Source organism: Lycorma delicatula, chromosome 7, assembly GCF_047948215.1.
Source record: "Lycorma delicatula isolate Av1 chromosome 7, ASM4794821v1, whole genome shotgun sequence".
Lineage (NCBI taxonomy): Eukaryota > Metazoa > Arthropoda > Insecta > Hemiptera > Fulgoridae > Lycorma > Lycorma delicatula.
The window spans coordinates 48,122,258-48,139,635 of NC_134461.1; the positions used below are offsets into that span (position 1 = coordinate 48,122,258).

The following is a 17,378-nucleotide window of genomic DNA, read 5'->3' on the forward strand; positions in this document are numbered from 1 at the left end:
GTAAATATTTCACTTTTATTGTATAAAATTTGTGGTTGAAATCCTGTTTGGCAAAACGAAATAAAATCAACGTATCAACAATATCAATATTGTTTGGAAATGTGTTTTGGTTCCAATGAAATTGAAAAAAAGAGTGAAATCAAAGACTGAAATAAATATAGAGACTATAATTTTGTCATTGACAAGAACTCAATTCGTAAGCGGTTAACTTTAAGAGGAATTCATAAGTAAGAGGTTACATGTATTCATGAATACTTTGAGGTTCATTTATTTACATAGTTGCTTTTCTACACGCACGTATAGACATATATGAATATATATATGTGTGTGTACAGTAAAACATCAATAAGGTTAAAAATAAAATGGAAAAAGAAGGAAAGCAGGAAAGAGGCGGTAAAGAAAAGTAGTTTAAATTCTCTTTCTTTTTTCTTTATTTACTTGAACATCCAACTTTATCGTTTTAGAATTCTTCAACTTATCATGTTCCTTAGTTTTATTTCAACGTAAAGACTCTCGTGAGATTGAATTGTTAAATACAAATAATAATTTTAGTTTTTACATTACATTTGCCGTTATTCAACCAGTATTATTAAATACTGAAAATCTTTTTAATCTTGCAAGTTTTATTTATGTAACTTAGCAAATTATGTTACGTAATTGCTTTGTATCATGATCACATAATGCATTACGTATTATAATATATTGTAGTAATGCAGTATGATAAACTCTGGCGTTAATCAGTCATTAATAATGCTGATCTCCGTCGTGGAGTTGGTGCGTCCCGGCCTTTCATCCGGAACCCACCGGGTTGGTCTAGTGGTGAACGCGTCTTCCCAAATCAGCTGATTTGGAAATCGAGAGTTCCAGCGTTCAAGTCCTAGTAAAGCCAGTTATTTTTACACGGATTTTAATACTAGATCGTGGATACCGGTGTTCTTTGGTGGTTGGGTTTCAATTAACCACATATCTCAGGAATGGTCGAACTGAGACTGTACAAGACTACACTTCATTTACACTCATACATATCATCCTCATTCATATCTAAACGGTAGTTACCGGAGGCTAAACAGGAAAAAGAAAAAGGCCTTTCATCCGGGAGTTCCGGATTCGAATCCTGATCAGGGATGGCTTTTTTCATACGCTAAAGAAATCCATTTCTATACACCGACATACAAGCCGTACAGTTTAAACTCCTATAGTGAATTAATCAATTTAAAAAATAGAAAAAAATTTGTGCAGTTCTACGCACAACGTTACTTTATTTTGTACAATTTTTCGTGAAAGAAATATACAAAACATAAATTAAATGAGAAAACTAGACGTATAAGTTTTTTTTAAAATTAATATTACAATATATTTACTTCTTATAAGAAAATTAAATTATTAATTGCAATTTGATGAAATAATTAAAAATAACAAGTAAACTGTACACATAAGAATCAAGTTTTTTTTGTTTTTAACCTCCGGATCCACCGTTAAGCATTCTTCAGTTAGTGCCCCGTTGTGGCGTATTCCTGCTAGCCTATGAAGCGTTAGCACCGAAAGGACTTCAGTGGACGGTCTGAAGGGGAATTACGTCGGGAGGACAGGTTTCATAAGCCTAGACTTCCGCGGTCGGCCCATAAAATGGGTTTGATAACGCTGGTTTAACAACGGATTGAAATGCAATTAAATCCGTCCTTAAAACACTAAATACTAAAGAGAAAACTTTAAAAATTAGATCCGTCACTTAAAATAAACCTTTTAAAAACACGCCCGATTGAATCATCCAGCAGCAAGGGACTCTGTCCAGGTTCTGCGATCCGAAGGGAGAATCTATAAACTCCCTCTAACTTTGCATTCCATTCCATTCCATCCTTCAGTGGATGCGATGAATGATTTGTAGCGTGTGTGTAATGCCGGGCCTGACCGGGATTCGAACACGGGACCTCCGGATGAAAGGCTGATACGCTACCACTTGCGCCACGGAGGCCGGCACGATTTTGCGCAGTGGCGATATCGTAACCAGTGAAGTTCATTTGAAATGCGATTGCTAGTTGAAAACTTTTACCAATAAGCATCAAGTTTAAACTCGCTCACCTCTGTTACTCACTGTATAATCGCCTATTTAAGGTACATCAATACAAAGTTAACATACCTCAATTGAGGTTATGTTGTCTGTTGTCGACCTTAAATTGAGCGTATCTGAAGAAATACTTAACCAATTTTCATCATATTTTCACATACACAAACTTGAGACACATTATTACAGAATATCTAAATTTAAAGAAATCTGATCTAGTATTTTTGGAGATTTTCAAGCAACAAATTTTATACGTAGGCCTAAACATATAAATGTATATAATAAAATTTAATCTTAAGTGAGTGGTATTTTCGTGCTCCTTATAACTCAAAATGTAAATAAAATTCAATTTCACCCCCCCAGTCCTACTTTGCGACCGAAAGTAATACCGTATTTTTCTTCGAAAATTTGGTATAAAAAAGAGAAATAATACAAGGTATAAATTCAGCTCAACACTCTGAGAGAACCTCTCACTGTTATAAATTGTTTCAGATTTTTTAATTTTTATCTCTTGAATATTTTGTACGTTTTAAAAGAAAGCAGAAATTGATAGATAAACATTTAGTCTAAATCGTTGGAGACACGATTCCACTTTTAAAAAAGTTTTTTTTACGAAATTTTGTTTACTTTGAATGTTGTTTTTTATTTGTATAGAACACGAATGTTTTAATATGTCGTGGAGGAATATACATGTGATAAGGGAGAATGTTTAATAATAGGAAAACATGATTTTTAATAAGTCATTGTTGAAACGGTAGGAGTTATTTCGAGGTTAATTGGTTCGTACATTAAATGAATTTTGTTGTTGAGTTCTTCATGTCTATCGTTAGAAATTTTTAATTAAAAGGAGTTCTAGATGTAATTGTAATTTTCGTAAAAATTACTGATTTCTGAATTATTTTTTTTCTGTATATGCATTATTCTTTTTAATATTTAGGAATTACACTTCACTAAACGATGGTTTCGATAATACTATTTGTATTTTGAAGAGAACTTTTTTTTTTAGTAGTTACGTTGTACATTTATTGAAGGTAACAGAATCGAAAGTGTTTTTAAACGAAAAATTATTTGTTTACGAAAATTATTTGAAATAATTTTTCACGTTTTGTTATTCTCATTGCTGATTACTGAATTATATAGCACATAGAGTGTATTATAATGACATAGAGTGTATTATTAATGAAATAGAGGGTATCATTCTGATATTTAGTACATTTTACCGTAAAAATTAAAAACAAAAATGATACAAATTTGAGAGTAAAGCATAATATACAACCTCTCATTCCAGAGAACCTTAACTGAAGCTCGATAGAATATTCTTCTTATATATCTATAATTTAAATTATTTTCAAGAAAAAGTTTTCTTACCATAAGTTTTTTACAACGGCCTATTTTCTTACGAAAAGCGGTTTTTATAGGAATACCCATTTGTGTTTAAGATATTCGAAATAAGATCAAACCTACCGGCTTGGTCTAGTGGTAAACTCGTGTTGTAAATCAGCTGATTTCGAAGTCGAGAGTTCTAAAGATTAAATCTGATAAAGGTGATATCAGCTTTTATTCGGATTTGGATATTAGATCGTGGGTACCGGTGTTCTTTGGTGGTTAGGGTTTAATAAAGGTTTAATAGAGGCCATAGGAATGATCGATCTTAATCTGTTCAAGATTACACTTTTACCGGTACGTTCACACAGATCTTTTTGAGTCGCTAATGACTTATTAAATGATCTTTTTTTAAATATTTTGACTTATTTTTTTAAAAATCATATGAATTTTTAAAATAAAATAAATGCTACTTTTATATAAATTATTGCTTGTTAAATATTTTTAATTTTATAAATTTTTAAAGTTTAGGGTGAAAATTGTTAATACAGTAGATTATTTTTAATTTGGGACCCAATTGAAAAGTCGAAGTTTAAAATAGATCTCGGATCTTTATAAAACATCGGATGTTTTATATTATACATGAGGGATAAAGGGGATAGTAAAAAGCTTCATGTATAAGGAGTGATGACCTATTAAAATCTTTACAATAAAATATACGCTTCGAAAATTTGTTACAAATATTACTCTCTTTAATTATTTTTAATCTTTTAAAAGCACTATTCGCTTCTGTTAAATTATATTAAATTCTTTCATCTAGATCTATAGAGTATTGAAGCCCCGGCTAAAACTTTTAACTGAAATTTCTTTTAACAAAAGTTTAATGGATTTTACTTCGTTTCTTTGATTTTTTCTTTTATGAAACGATTACTGCAATAAGCGGTAGGAAAGAAAAAAATTGTCTGAATTGTAAAATCTAGATGAAAAAATTTATTTTTTGTAAAAATTCAAAGTTTTAATTTCTGAATTTTTTCAGATAAATTCAAGTTATTTAAAGAAAACCTTTAGTCATTAGGGAAAAACTCGTAAAATTATCTTATTTTTTGTTTGCTTTTTAATTTTTAAAATTGAAGGAACTATACCACATTATTGAGGGATTAAATAAAAATTGATGGATGTATAAATAAACATCCATCAATTTTTATTTAATCCCTCCCTAAGAGGAGAAATCTATTTGTTATTTTAAAATTAAATTTTTTTAAGGATCACGCATGTACATTCTTGACTTTTGTCTTTTCCAAAATTCTTTGATTCTTTGCCTCAACATTTCTTTAAAAATATTTCTTAATTTTTAATCTTTTTCATTTTTTTTGAATAAGCTTGTTTTCATTTTTAAAAATAGTTAAATATTCTATACCCACTTTTCGAAGACGATACGGTATTACTTTCAGTCGCATGATAGAAATGCTGGGAGGGATGGGGTGAAAATGAATTTTCTTTACGTTTTGAGTTATGAGGGGTACGGAAATAACATTCACTTTTGGGGTTTCCCAATAACATTCATTCAATTGGAGTTTCCCAATTTAGTTGTAGTGGAAATTTGTAGCACAAAAATCTCCACTACAACTAGACTAATTTCATTGAAATTTAAATCTGCTGTAGTAGTTTATCTGAAGTTGTGCATGTGAAAATTTGGTGAAGATTGTCCGAGTCATTCTTGAGTTACGTTCAATTTAACGACGAAAAATTTAAGCGAGGCAAGTTGGGAGCGTAGTTCGTTATGATGTTGCTAGTTGGAACGTTGGCGTATTTTTATCTGCGGTATCTATTGTTAGCAATGTTAAGCAAAATTAAAAAAAAAATATATTTAATCTTTATATATTTAATGCTATAACTCTTTAAACAAAAGGACTTTACTTTTGAAGATTACATTATTGAATTAATGCCGTTAAACATTTTGTCCAAGGATTGAGTCACCGTGTAATATCAAAAGATTAATTCATCCAATCATAGTTGATTAAAATTTTGCTAATCGAGTCACAACAAAAAACTGATATAAAACGAGATAATGTGACAATATTTTTCCAGGATTAAATGGAAGTCAAACTTATCTTAAAATATTAATAATTTGAGAAATGTATGAAGCGAAATTTTATATTTATTTTATAGTAAGGAATTTATTTTACTGTAATACAGGTTAAATTATTAAGATGTAATGTACTTCATCTTCAAATTTTTAACGTAAATTAAAGATTATTGGCTCTTATAAATTTTTGTAATAATTAGTGATTTATGTTTTCAATTTATCCACTCCATTTAGCACGTTACGGGAAACACTTTTAATGTATGCTAGTTTTGTGTTAGAAGATTTAAAATAAAATGTAAAATTAAAATCTTTTCAATTGTTAACTATTATGTAAATAGTAGTATACTATGTCCCTTAATATTTTTTCTGGTCTTAACTATCTTTATTACTTTGGTGCTTTGTGAATTTCTTAAATGTTTTGTAAATTCCCAACTGGCGATGTAAGTAGAAATATTCTTATGATAAGAAGAGTACACAGTTCCGTAAGATCACGGAAATATTCTAAAATAATCCTATAATAGAATAATGAGCTGTATGTAACAACCTTTTTACTAATATGTTTAGACATAGTATATAAGGGTTTTTATTACAAAAAGGCGGGAACTTCACTATTTTACATTGTCTGCCTGTATCTTTGTTAAGGTAAAGGTGAATTAAATCACCTAAGATGTAAGGTAAAATTGCTTTTTCTTAGAGTAATGATGTCTATTACACAAGAAAATAATCCCTAAATGATAATAATAATTTAAAAAAAAAATTGTTCAAAACAAAGATAATTAATATAATAATTCTAAATATATAAATAATTCGACCATAATTCTAAATAAACTAAGTTGTAATTTTGACCAATTTAAAAAAAGGAATTGGCATCAAAAATTTAAGATTTTTACATTTTAAATCAAGTGGGTAACTTGTGAGATGGTTTTAAATTTAAAATAATTTTTTTTTTTTTAAGTTAAGATAAGGTTTTTGTTACTACAAACCATTAGAGTGGGTTGGGCAAAAATATTTTATTGTAGTTCGAAGGCTGTGGTCCGATATAGAAAATAAAGATGCACAAATTTTCCATTAACTACTTTTCTGAAGTAAGATATAACGAAAAAAGAAAAGTATATAAAACAATTTTTGAGGAGGGGTGAAAATTAAATAAACATTTTTGATAATTTGTGATCTGGATAAAAAAAGTCAAATTTTGTAAGAAAAGGTTTTTTTGTAAATTACCCAAGTAAAGATTTTATTTCGTACAAAACACCCTCACCTTTTCTTTCAATATTTACAAAAATATAATACATTTTTTAATCCCCGAAGGTAGTACCTGTGTACCAAGTTTGAAGAAAATCGGTCGGCGGGGTCCAGAGTTATAGGACCAAATACTGGTCAGCATACTTAGGTACGTATATATGCACAAACACCCGTCTGACAAAAACAGATTTTTTGGAATTGGTAACAATAAAGATTTTTTTTGAAAATTATTTCAAATTTTTTAAAAACCATTTTTAGTTAAATTTTTAATTTTTTTTACGAAGTAAAGGAAGTATTGTGATCACGAAAATATTCGGTTTTCAAATTTAAACGGAAATATCCATTTTGATTATCTCTGAATCCATTTTGACTGGTTTTAGTGTGATGTCTGTACGAACGTACGTACGTATGTATCTCGCATAATTAGAAAACGATTAGCCGTAGGATGTTGAAATTTTGGATTTAGGACTGTTGTAACATCCAGTTGTGCACCTTTTGATTGCAATCGACTGAACCAAAAGTGTCCAAAAAAGTATAAAATTAAAAAAAAATTGATTTTGGACTTTTTTTTTTAACTGCAGTAATAGCCCCTCATTGAGAGTTCTTCAACGATATAAATGGTACTTATTTTCACTGGTTACTGAATTATATCCAAATAAAATTTTAATTACTGAATTATTTGGATTTTACAATAGGAAGGCACATCGGTTCGAATCCGACTTCATGTCCTCTTTTTTAACTTTTTTTTTTTTTTTTAATATATTGATTTATTAATAATTGTTAACCTCTGATTGTAAAAAGATTTTTACAGTAAATAATAATGCAATAAAAACTATAAAAAAAAAGAATGAAATAATATCAGAAGTTATTAATGAAATAAAAAGTTACCTACTTTTCATTTCAAAATAATGTGTATATGTAATTTTATAGGACTACAAGGAAGTCATGTGGTGTCCACATCAGATTTTTTTTTTTTTTTTTTAATGTCTTAATGCACAAAACTTATAAAGGAGCAATTTTTTAAACCTTTATTTTACGGACCTATATACTCATTATTGCTGTATCAACATACATCGCTATAGCCGGGGATGTAAAAATATGTATCTGGTAATAATTTTTATTTATTTGTATATTTAGTAATGGATATATTTTGTAATGAGTTGTTTAACAGGCACACAAAATCTTGGTATCTGTATATTCCAATAAAAATAGTGATTGGATTTTGCATGAGGTAAAATAGTATAATAGAAGCAGTAAACTGTAGTACAATTCATCTAAAACAAATGCTGTTATTGCTTTGGGTTGATATATTAACATCACTTGTCCGCTGCTGTCTACTGCGCAGTTCTCCCTACTACACCACCTGTTATCTCGGACCTGTTTGAACAGGCCTGTACAATCAGTAACTCTCCCGTGCTAGTAAGTGATGCTTTCTTGTTTTCTTTATCGTTGTAATCGTTTGATTAATATTAATTTCTTAGAATCACAGTTATTAAATTAGAACGAAGGATTTGTATGACCAAACTACAATGCATTTGAAATATCTATTTATGAGGTAAAATATTAACAATTTTTTTTTATTTTCATAATTATAAAAGTAATAATAATCTGACCTATAAATTACATTTCAAATCTTTTTTATGCTACTGATGTATATCCATTTTAATTTTACATTTTCTGTACAGATTAATTCTTTTACAAACCGTGATTTGTTAAGTTACAAGCCCAGAATATTTGTAATAATTATAAATTAACAACTAACCTATCAAACAGTCGAATTAGTTATTAAATCATGATTGCAATTTTGTATAACTTACAAAGCCATTGTTTTTTTGTAAATTAACGACTAAATTATAGATTTTCTTCATGATATAACACCATCAAAATTATTGTGTAGAAATAATAGTCATTAAAAAATTCTGTTCTTATAGTGAATTAATAATTTTATTAATCGGAAATAATTAATACGTAAACTAGGAAGTTTTTATTTAATTAATTTAAATTAATTTACATCTTCAGATATTAATTTATAATTGGTACACAATAAATATACCATAATATTTATATAATTATTTGAATCTTTCATTCGTTATTCAACAATCAAATTAATATTTTATTTTAAAATATCAGTTTCTTACTCTATTAAAAAAAAGATCTTTTGAAAAATATTAATAAAAATAATAAAAACGATTTTATGTTAAATATTTATTTTATTTTTGTAGGTTAATTCATGACAAAATATTATACAGTGCTTAAATGCTGTACCCCGATAGAGACGTTATTATTACTTTTAATAATTAATTTATCATGAACGTATTATTCAGTCCTGATTACGAAAACATTATTGTGATTAAATTTAAAATTTTGATTTTAATGATATTTTGTAATATTACTAAAATTTGAGATTAAAACTTCAAATATATTTAATTTTCATCCAAGTATTAAAAAAATATCCGACCCTTAATTATAGCGAAGTTTTAATTTATTATTTAACTCAAGTATATTTTATGAAAAAAGAATTAGCAGTTATTCACTTATTGAGACTTAAGGTTTATTTATTTATTCAAGGTAATTTTAGGAAATTATCCAATGTTAATATCTATTTATTTTGTCTTGTCATCATCCCATTACCTGCTTAATTTGATTCATTTTTAAAGTATAAAAAAACAAAATATGCAAACGCAATTAAATTATACAAGTTTTACAGTTTTGTTTGTACTTTAATGGTAAAGTATGATAGCTTTGCCAACTGGAGAATCTAATAATTTCAATTTCCTAAACCCGGACCTGTTATGGGAGTTTACATAATCCTTCCTTCTTTTTCCTGTTTAACCTCCGGTAACTACAGTTTAGATAATACTTCAGAGGATGAATGAGGATGATATGTATGAGTGTGAATGAAGTGTAGTCTTGTACATTCTCAGTTCGACCATACCTGAGATGTGTGGTTAATTGAAACCCAACCACCAAAGAATACCGGTATCCACGATCTAGTATTCAAATCCGTGTAAAAATAGCGGGCTTTACTAGGACTTGAACGCTGGAACTCTCGATTTCCAAATCAGCTGATTTGGGAAGACGCGTTCACCACTAGACCAACCCCGTGGGTTCCATAATCTTTTTTTTTCTTAATTCCTCTAGTTATCTTCAGTTTAATTAAAAAAATCTCTTATCGCTGAGGCGAGTTAAAAAATCATTTGATCGAAAGAATTCGAGAACTGCATAGTTGTTTAGTCTACCCAGTTTACCCAACAAAATAATTAAATGGTAACATAACTTTTGGTAACATAATTCCAAAAGAAATATTTAACGAATTGAAAAAGCTAGCTAATTAAAATTTATTTTTTATGGTATAAAGGAATAATGTTTGCGTGCACGTATGTATTTAATATATATCTATAGTTTTATTCCGATCATGATGAAATTTTGGATTAATTTTGGACTAAAAGTTTGAAACAGGACTATTTTTATCCTATTTTATTTTGGAAAACTACCTCCGCCGTCTTTTGAAACCCCTTAAGCGAAATTTTAACGCGTAGCTTTGCGGTTTTTCGTGAATATCTCAAAAAACGGTGTAGATATCGACCAATTGGAGGCTATTTTCTGAAAGCCCATAAAATTTTCTACAAAATGAAATTTTGTAGCTGTAATACCCCTGTAGTTTCGAAGTTATTAACAATCAAATTTGAAAATTTGTGTACAGATGTTTTGTTCTTTACCCTGTTACGAATGTACGTCACCAATTCATTCTCCTAATTTTCAGCAACTCGCCCATTTTTCACCTCATTGTCAGTCTCACTCGCTCAGTGTTAGGCCAAAAAAAAACCCGAAAGCAGCATCCAGAATGCCGAAGTTGAATATCAAACGAACATCGAAGAGCTGAAAATCAAGTACACGTGTGAAGCCGCGGATAGTCGATAACATATTTATAAAAGGTAAACTTTTGTTTATCGCTTACAGCCTAATTTCAGTATTTTACAATTTTTATTTTTACTTTACAATATTTCATCCATTTCCATTTCACACATAACTTGTTGAAAACAGGAATATAATCTTTATAAGCTTTTTATTTGTCCTGACACAATCGATTATTCCTCCAACCTCCCTCAAAAAAGAAAACTTGAATTATAAGAATATTTAAATCATATTCATTCCTTTAAATTTATTTTACCATAAAAAAATATTAAATGTATTGAGGCACCAGAGTTTCAGGCTCAATCTTTTTCCCTTATGTCTTAATCCCGTAACAAAATTTGAAAATTGAAATATCAAAACTGTTTTTTGTTTCAAACATTTTTTTTAACAAACTTCAAAAAAGGAGGTTATGTATTTGACCTGTATATATATTTTTTGTATGTTTGTTTGCGTATAACCGTTTTCCAATTAATATCCGATTGAAATAAATCTTGTTGCGATCAACGCAGTTACTTTTCGTGGCGGTACCATGATGTAGACAAATTTTTTAAACAAAAAATCGGTCTGAAAATTGACAGATAGATTTTTTGCTGTCCTGCAGGTAGGTAGGGACAATGGAAATCCAGATATTCTATGTATGTGTCACGTTAGATATTATACGGTCTTCTGTAGGGCAGGTAATGTGAATTTCTGGATATGATATGTAACACCTTTACTAAAATCATCAAAATCGAAATATCACGACCTAAACCTCTAAGACCCAATATATATTATATACAATACACAGCAGCGGTAGGGACAGTGGGAATCATAATTCTATGTACGTGCATCACAATTGTTTTCTCTTTTTTTTATTATTTATTATCAGAAAACCATTCGAAATTATAAAAATAATTCATTTTACCCAAGGTCGTCTGACTCCCTTTAATTCAAAATTGAAATCTTTCTATACCACCATGTTACTTGGGCACCAATAAAAATCTGTTGTTAAAATTTTAAGCCGTGCTGGTCACCCAGATACTTTTTTCATTAATGGTACAAGAAAACTTTTGTTTTATTTTTAACTTTATTTTCTACTTACAATACTCTTCAAGTACAAAATTCTCAGTGGTAAAATAGGCATAATTGAACTTGAGAATCCCTTTTCAATCCGAGCCATCATCTAATTATAATTGAAATTAATTAATTCCCATCTACCAATCATGAAAATGAATTAATTCTTGATTGCTTAATTTTTTGGTGTTCTAACCATTCTTTATTGCAACTTTTAGTTTTTGATTTAATAAAAACTCGATCATGTTAGTCATGTCTGGATCTTCATGGCTCCCCCATGGCAATTACGTCATGAACATCTGGTGGGAACAATTAGCATATATGACTAAATCTACATGTATAATGTAAAACTTTTGTGTAGATATTCTCATCAAGAATGTCTTTTAATAGATTTGTATTATTTATTTTAATTATATTTTTTTGTTATAAGAACAAATCAGTCTATATTAAAAATTCCATGGAAAGTTAATTATAAACCAGGATTGAAATATAGAGTGCATTCTATATTTTGACATTTGATATTTACGAGAGATAATGGTACTTACGTATTAACGCCACCGCAGGTTATGTTGACTTCATGTATTGTATCAAAATAACCTAACTAAATATAAACTACGCTCGCTTCGCTCGCTAACCTCTTATAATTAACATTAAATATGCATAATATATACAACTTATGGTACTTAAAGTATTAACGCCACCGCAGCTACAGCTTTATTTAAAAACAAAGTAGTCAATCGGATTTCGGTGGATTAACATTAATTGGATTTCGGTGCTATAATATTAATAAGGTTAATGTAATGTTAATTATAAGAGGTTAGCGAGCAAAGCGAGCGTAGGTTATATTTAGTTAGGTTATTTTGATATACGTACGATTTGTCAGTACATGAAGTCAACATAACCTAAACATAACCTGCTGTGGCGTTAATACGTAAATACCGATATAATTCCCTCATTTAATAATTTCCGTTGATTCTTCTTGAGCATAATACATATTATAAAAATTATATATTATATCTCTTTGGGTTTATAATTTTCATTTAAAAACAATATTTACACATTCTGTTAGTAATGGCAGTACGTGAACACCACTTGGGTAAAATTTTATAAAGTAAAATATTCTTAAATGAGATTTAATTTATTTATCGGAAGAAATCTTTCGCTGTTCTTCCAAGTTAAATATCTTTTCGTAACAAAAAGTAAATATTTGTATTTTTCTTGCTTAAAAATACATTTATACGCGTATTTTTAAGAGAATTATGTAATACAATTTTTCAAAGTTTACAAATTTAAAAATTCTATTCAATTTTTTTTTAAATTTAGTTATTGAGATATTTTTAAGTAGTATTATTATGACAAAGCAGAATTTTAGTTAATAAAAGTATTGGTAAGTTTAAATTTACCTTTCCCAATAAAACAAAAAAATGAATTGTAATATTTGTTGATAATAGTGAATATTAGAGACTTTAGTAACAAATCAGTTAAACGTACAGTATATACGTAAAATAAAAAAAAAAAACGGTCATATTTGGTTAAACTTTATACTTGTTATTTGTAATTAAACTTTATCTCATTTATTTATTATGAATTTAGTGAATATTTTACCAGTTTTGTGTTTACGTAATCGAAAATTATTTTGATTAATAACATTAATCTCTGTTTTGTAATTGAAGTATTATAAAGGATATATTGTACAGCGCTTCCTTACCGACTACCAAAATAAATTTTCACATTTGAAATATACTGTATAATAATAAAATACTCAGTTGACAAAGCAGATTTATAATATTCATTCTTATCAGTAAAATGCAGAATTCGGGTTAAAACTGTTACTTCAATTAATATTCAGCTTTTGAATCGGAAACTAATTGAAACAACGCGTAACCTATTATAAATGTCCTTTCCCCATTGCTTTAATTTACTTTCTTTTAAACTTCGTTGTGAATATATCGGAATTGTGTCTGTTCTGTAGTACTTTATATGGTTTCTATTCTGTAGTACAATTTTATTAGTTTAATAAAAGATGAAAGAGATTTAAGATGTTTTTAATCATCATAACTGAAGACGAAATAATGTGTAATAGTGTGTATTATGTTTCTTATACGCTCTTTGGAATTACTGCTTTGGAATTTTTAGTTAGTTCATGTTTTCTTTGTCCTCTACTTAGGAAAAAAACGAATTTTTTTTATGATGATTCTGTTACTTCGTAAGGAGGAATTTTGTTCAGAAATTTTAACCCAGAGAAAAATTCTAAAACTGATCGAATTTTTAACTCAGGACATTATTAATGAAAATGTGAGCCTTTTTGATGCCCGAAGATGGTTTAATTCGGACAAATATCATTGAAAGTTAATATAATTAACAATTATTTCATTGAAATATCAACTAATTTTGTATCTTCTGCATTTTTCGAAGAACCCCATATTTTAAATTAAGATTTAGTCCTTAATATCATCTCTCTCTCTCTCTCTCTCTCTCTATATATATATATATATATATATATATATATACATAATTATATATTGCTCATATTTCTATCTGAATTATGAAGGAAATTTCATTATACGCTTATCCTAAAAACAATGCGAACATTGATTAATAGATTTTAGTTTTTTGAAATAAATGTAACTACTAAAATTTTTAATAAGAGGGGAAACCAAATTATGAATATTTAAATTACAAGATTCTTAATTAAATTAAATTATTGATTGTTTTAAATGAACGTTATATTATGTTTTTATAAAAATTTTAAGTTTTGTATATGTGTAAATGATTATTTCCCGAAAGCAGTTATTGAATCTCATTAGTGCTTTGAAAAATCAAACTTTAGAATGTAGTGAAATAAAATTGATCAACCTGTAAGTTATTAAAAATCTAAGAGCATCCGAAACGGAATACATGTACATACCAGACCGTACCGTATTTGGTAAATCGGGGTTGTAGGCTTTTGAATTTCTTTTACATGTAATTTATGTATCTGTAACTTTGTACATGTCTTTATCAAGTAAATTAGAACCTAACGACAGTGTGATGGATGTGGTGCAGCACTGGAAAACCATAAACGTTGAAATATAACTGGTTCAAAGTTGTCTCGAACTGGTCCACTTTCTTTACGGAAATTTTATCTTACTTTTTTCGTTTAGAATAAACATAAATTTTCCGTATTAAAATTCAAGCATTTATTTTAATGGAATGACAAAATGTTAGGTATGAAACTTTAAATGAACAAAAAGATAGTTTTCACGAATCGGCTACATACGAGTATAATTGTACATAGGAGTATACCTTGTCTAAGACAAGTTCCCCAATGTTTCCCAAACTGAAGTCTCCCGGTTCCTTGTGTTTTATTACAACTACTTAAGTCCGTCCTTTCCATTTACATTCTTGCACGCGTATAAACATAAATAGATACAAATATATATAATTTTAATGTAGATGTAACAACAAAAGTTTTAAGTAAGTAAACGAAAGACTATTTTTACTTTTTTGTTAGTTAACTATTTCTTGTTATTATCGGACTAGATAAAAATAGTCTTTTAAATAGAGTTTTATAAACGATTCCCGAATATTCAAAAAAATGTTAGATAAAGAACTGCCGGAATGTGTTAGGAAAATCAAGGCGTATTCTGACTGGTTAGGTGACTTGAAGGTAGATATTTTTGCCTAGACAACTTTATCCTGAAAACAGGTAGCACCTGTGCTGCGCGCAAGAAGCAAAGTAGGAAATGGACTCGTCCATTCTGTTCATTAAAAGTAACATAATTGATATCAAGCATCAAATAATAATAAATACCAAGCAATTAAATCAAGCATAAAATAAAAAAAAATAAACACAGATATATATATATATATGTGTGTGTGTGTGTGTATGTTTTTTTACGTGTATATATATATATATATATATATATATATAGTAGTAACAGTAAATACATAAAATTAAAATCTTGATCTCAAATTACAACGTGCAGAGAGATTTATTTGTAAAATAATATTAATAATCATAATTAATTTAAAAAAATATTGATGTGATAAATCACTTTCGGAACCACTCGTCTAAGTAAAGACGAAACTGGTGTCCCTTGACATTTAGAGGCAGAGACAAGATGAAAATAAGGAAAAGATCCGGAACCGGTGAGCGCACCTGCCATGCCGGACTTACTGCCGATAGGTGGGGAGACTCATTAGAGTCGCAAGGACACTCGCCTGGCCTGAGTAATTCTTGATTGCTCAGCCGGCCCAGGGGACAACAAACAACCACAAAAAGAAAAGAGAGGACTTAGTGAAGACTAAGAGGAGCGCAAAATTAGGCATACATCAATATTTTAACTTCATGGTTTTTCTTGATTTTATAAATAATATAGTTTTAAAATTGATTATAATCATAACAAATATTATTAACCATGTATTATTTCTTTTAAAAGTTTTCAACAGAAATCTTACTTAAATCAGGCTAGCTGACCCGAAGTTGAATCGCTGGATCCTATAGAAGAGTGAGATTTAAAAAAATAGTTTCTTAATAAATGAATTTGGAATTAATAGTTTAATTTTCATAAAGATTTTACAAGATAAAAAAATATCCAATAATGTTATGCAAGAGATTAGCTTATTTTTGGGGCTCATCATTTGTCACTAAAGGACCACATCTAACGGTTAATTTCTGATCAGCTTTAAAGTCTTGCAGCTCTCCTTCATTTTCGAGATGTGTTGTTTCATTTTTTTTCTGAACATTTCTTATTAGTCTACCCATTCTGTGTCCTTTCTGGATCACTTTATACTCTTCAATCTTCTTTATTTCTGTTTTCTATGTTTGTATGTTTGTATGTATAATACCTGGAAATCTGAGATCTTACTTGATTTTTTTTTAACCATCAAATGTTAGTTTTGTCTCCTTTAGATTTGTTAAAAACCCTGTTGATTATTTTTTAGGCCAATTTTTGTTAAATATCATTTTTTTCCTATAGCGTCTGTGATTATGTCTGTTTTGACGTGACTAAACAATTCTTTCTATTTTCTAACCCTCATCCGTTTTTCTTGCTCCAATTATCTTTCTTAGAATCTTTCTTTTACAAATTTCTATTTTGTCTAATTATCCTTGATTTAATGATGATGGCATTCTGCAAAATACAAAACGTCAGGTCGGATTACTTTCTAATTTTACCCATCCTAGATATTCGCTTTTTGTTGTATATCTGTTTGGCTTATCCAGATGTTCAGTAAAGTAGCGTTAATGATGAGAAGAATTTTATGTTCTAGCACTTATTTTACTTTTAAAATTTTTAATTCATACTTCAAAATCCTACGTACATTTTATTTAAATTTTTTCTTTAATTTTATATCTGTTAATTTTTATTACTTCCTTGTACAATGTAAAGAAGTATTGTGATCGCGAGAAATTAAGTTTTCAGATTTCAACGGAAATATCCATTTCGACCATCCCTGAATTCATTTTGACTAGTTTCGGCGTGACGTCTATACTTACATAAGTATCTCGCATAACTCAAAAACGATTAGCCGTAGGATGTTGAAATTTTGGATTTAGGACTGTTGTAACATCCAGTTGTACACCTCCCCTTTTGATTGCAATCGACTGAACTAAAAGTGTCCAAAAAAGCCAAAAATAAAAAAAAAATGGATTTTGGACATTTTCTTAACTGCAGTAAGCCCTCATTGAGATCTTTTCAACGATATATCGTAAGT

General features: G+C 28.7%; 1 protein-coding gene and 1 pseudogene across 1 annotated transcript in view; one reads left to right on the top strand and one right to left on the bottom strand.

The window, feature by feature from the left end:
- The window catches only part of LOC142328028 (uncharacterized), a 378,778-nt gene that overhangs the window by 16,550 nt on the left and 344,850 nt on the right, over positions 1-17,378 (bottom strand). The gene's annotated exons all lie outside the window — the stretch shown is intronic.
- On the top strand, positions 1,979-2,148 carry LOC142328501 (U4 spliceosomal RNA; annotated as a pseudogene).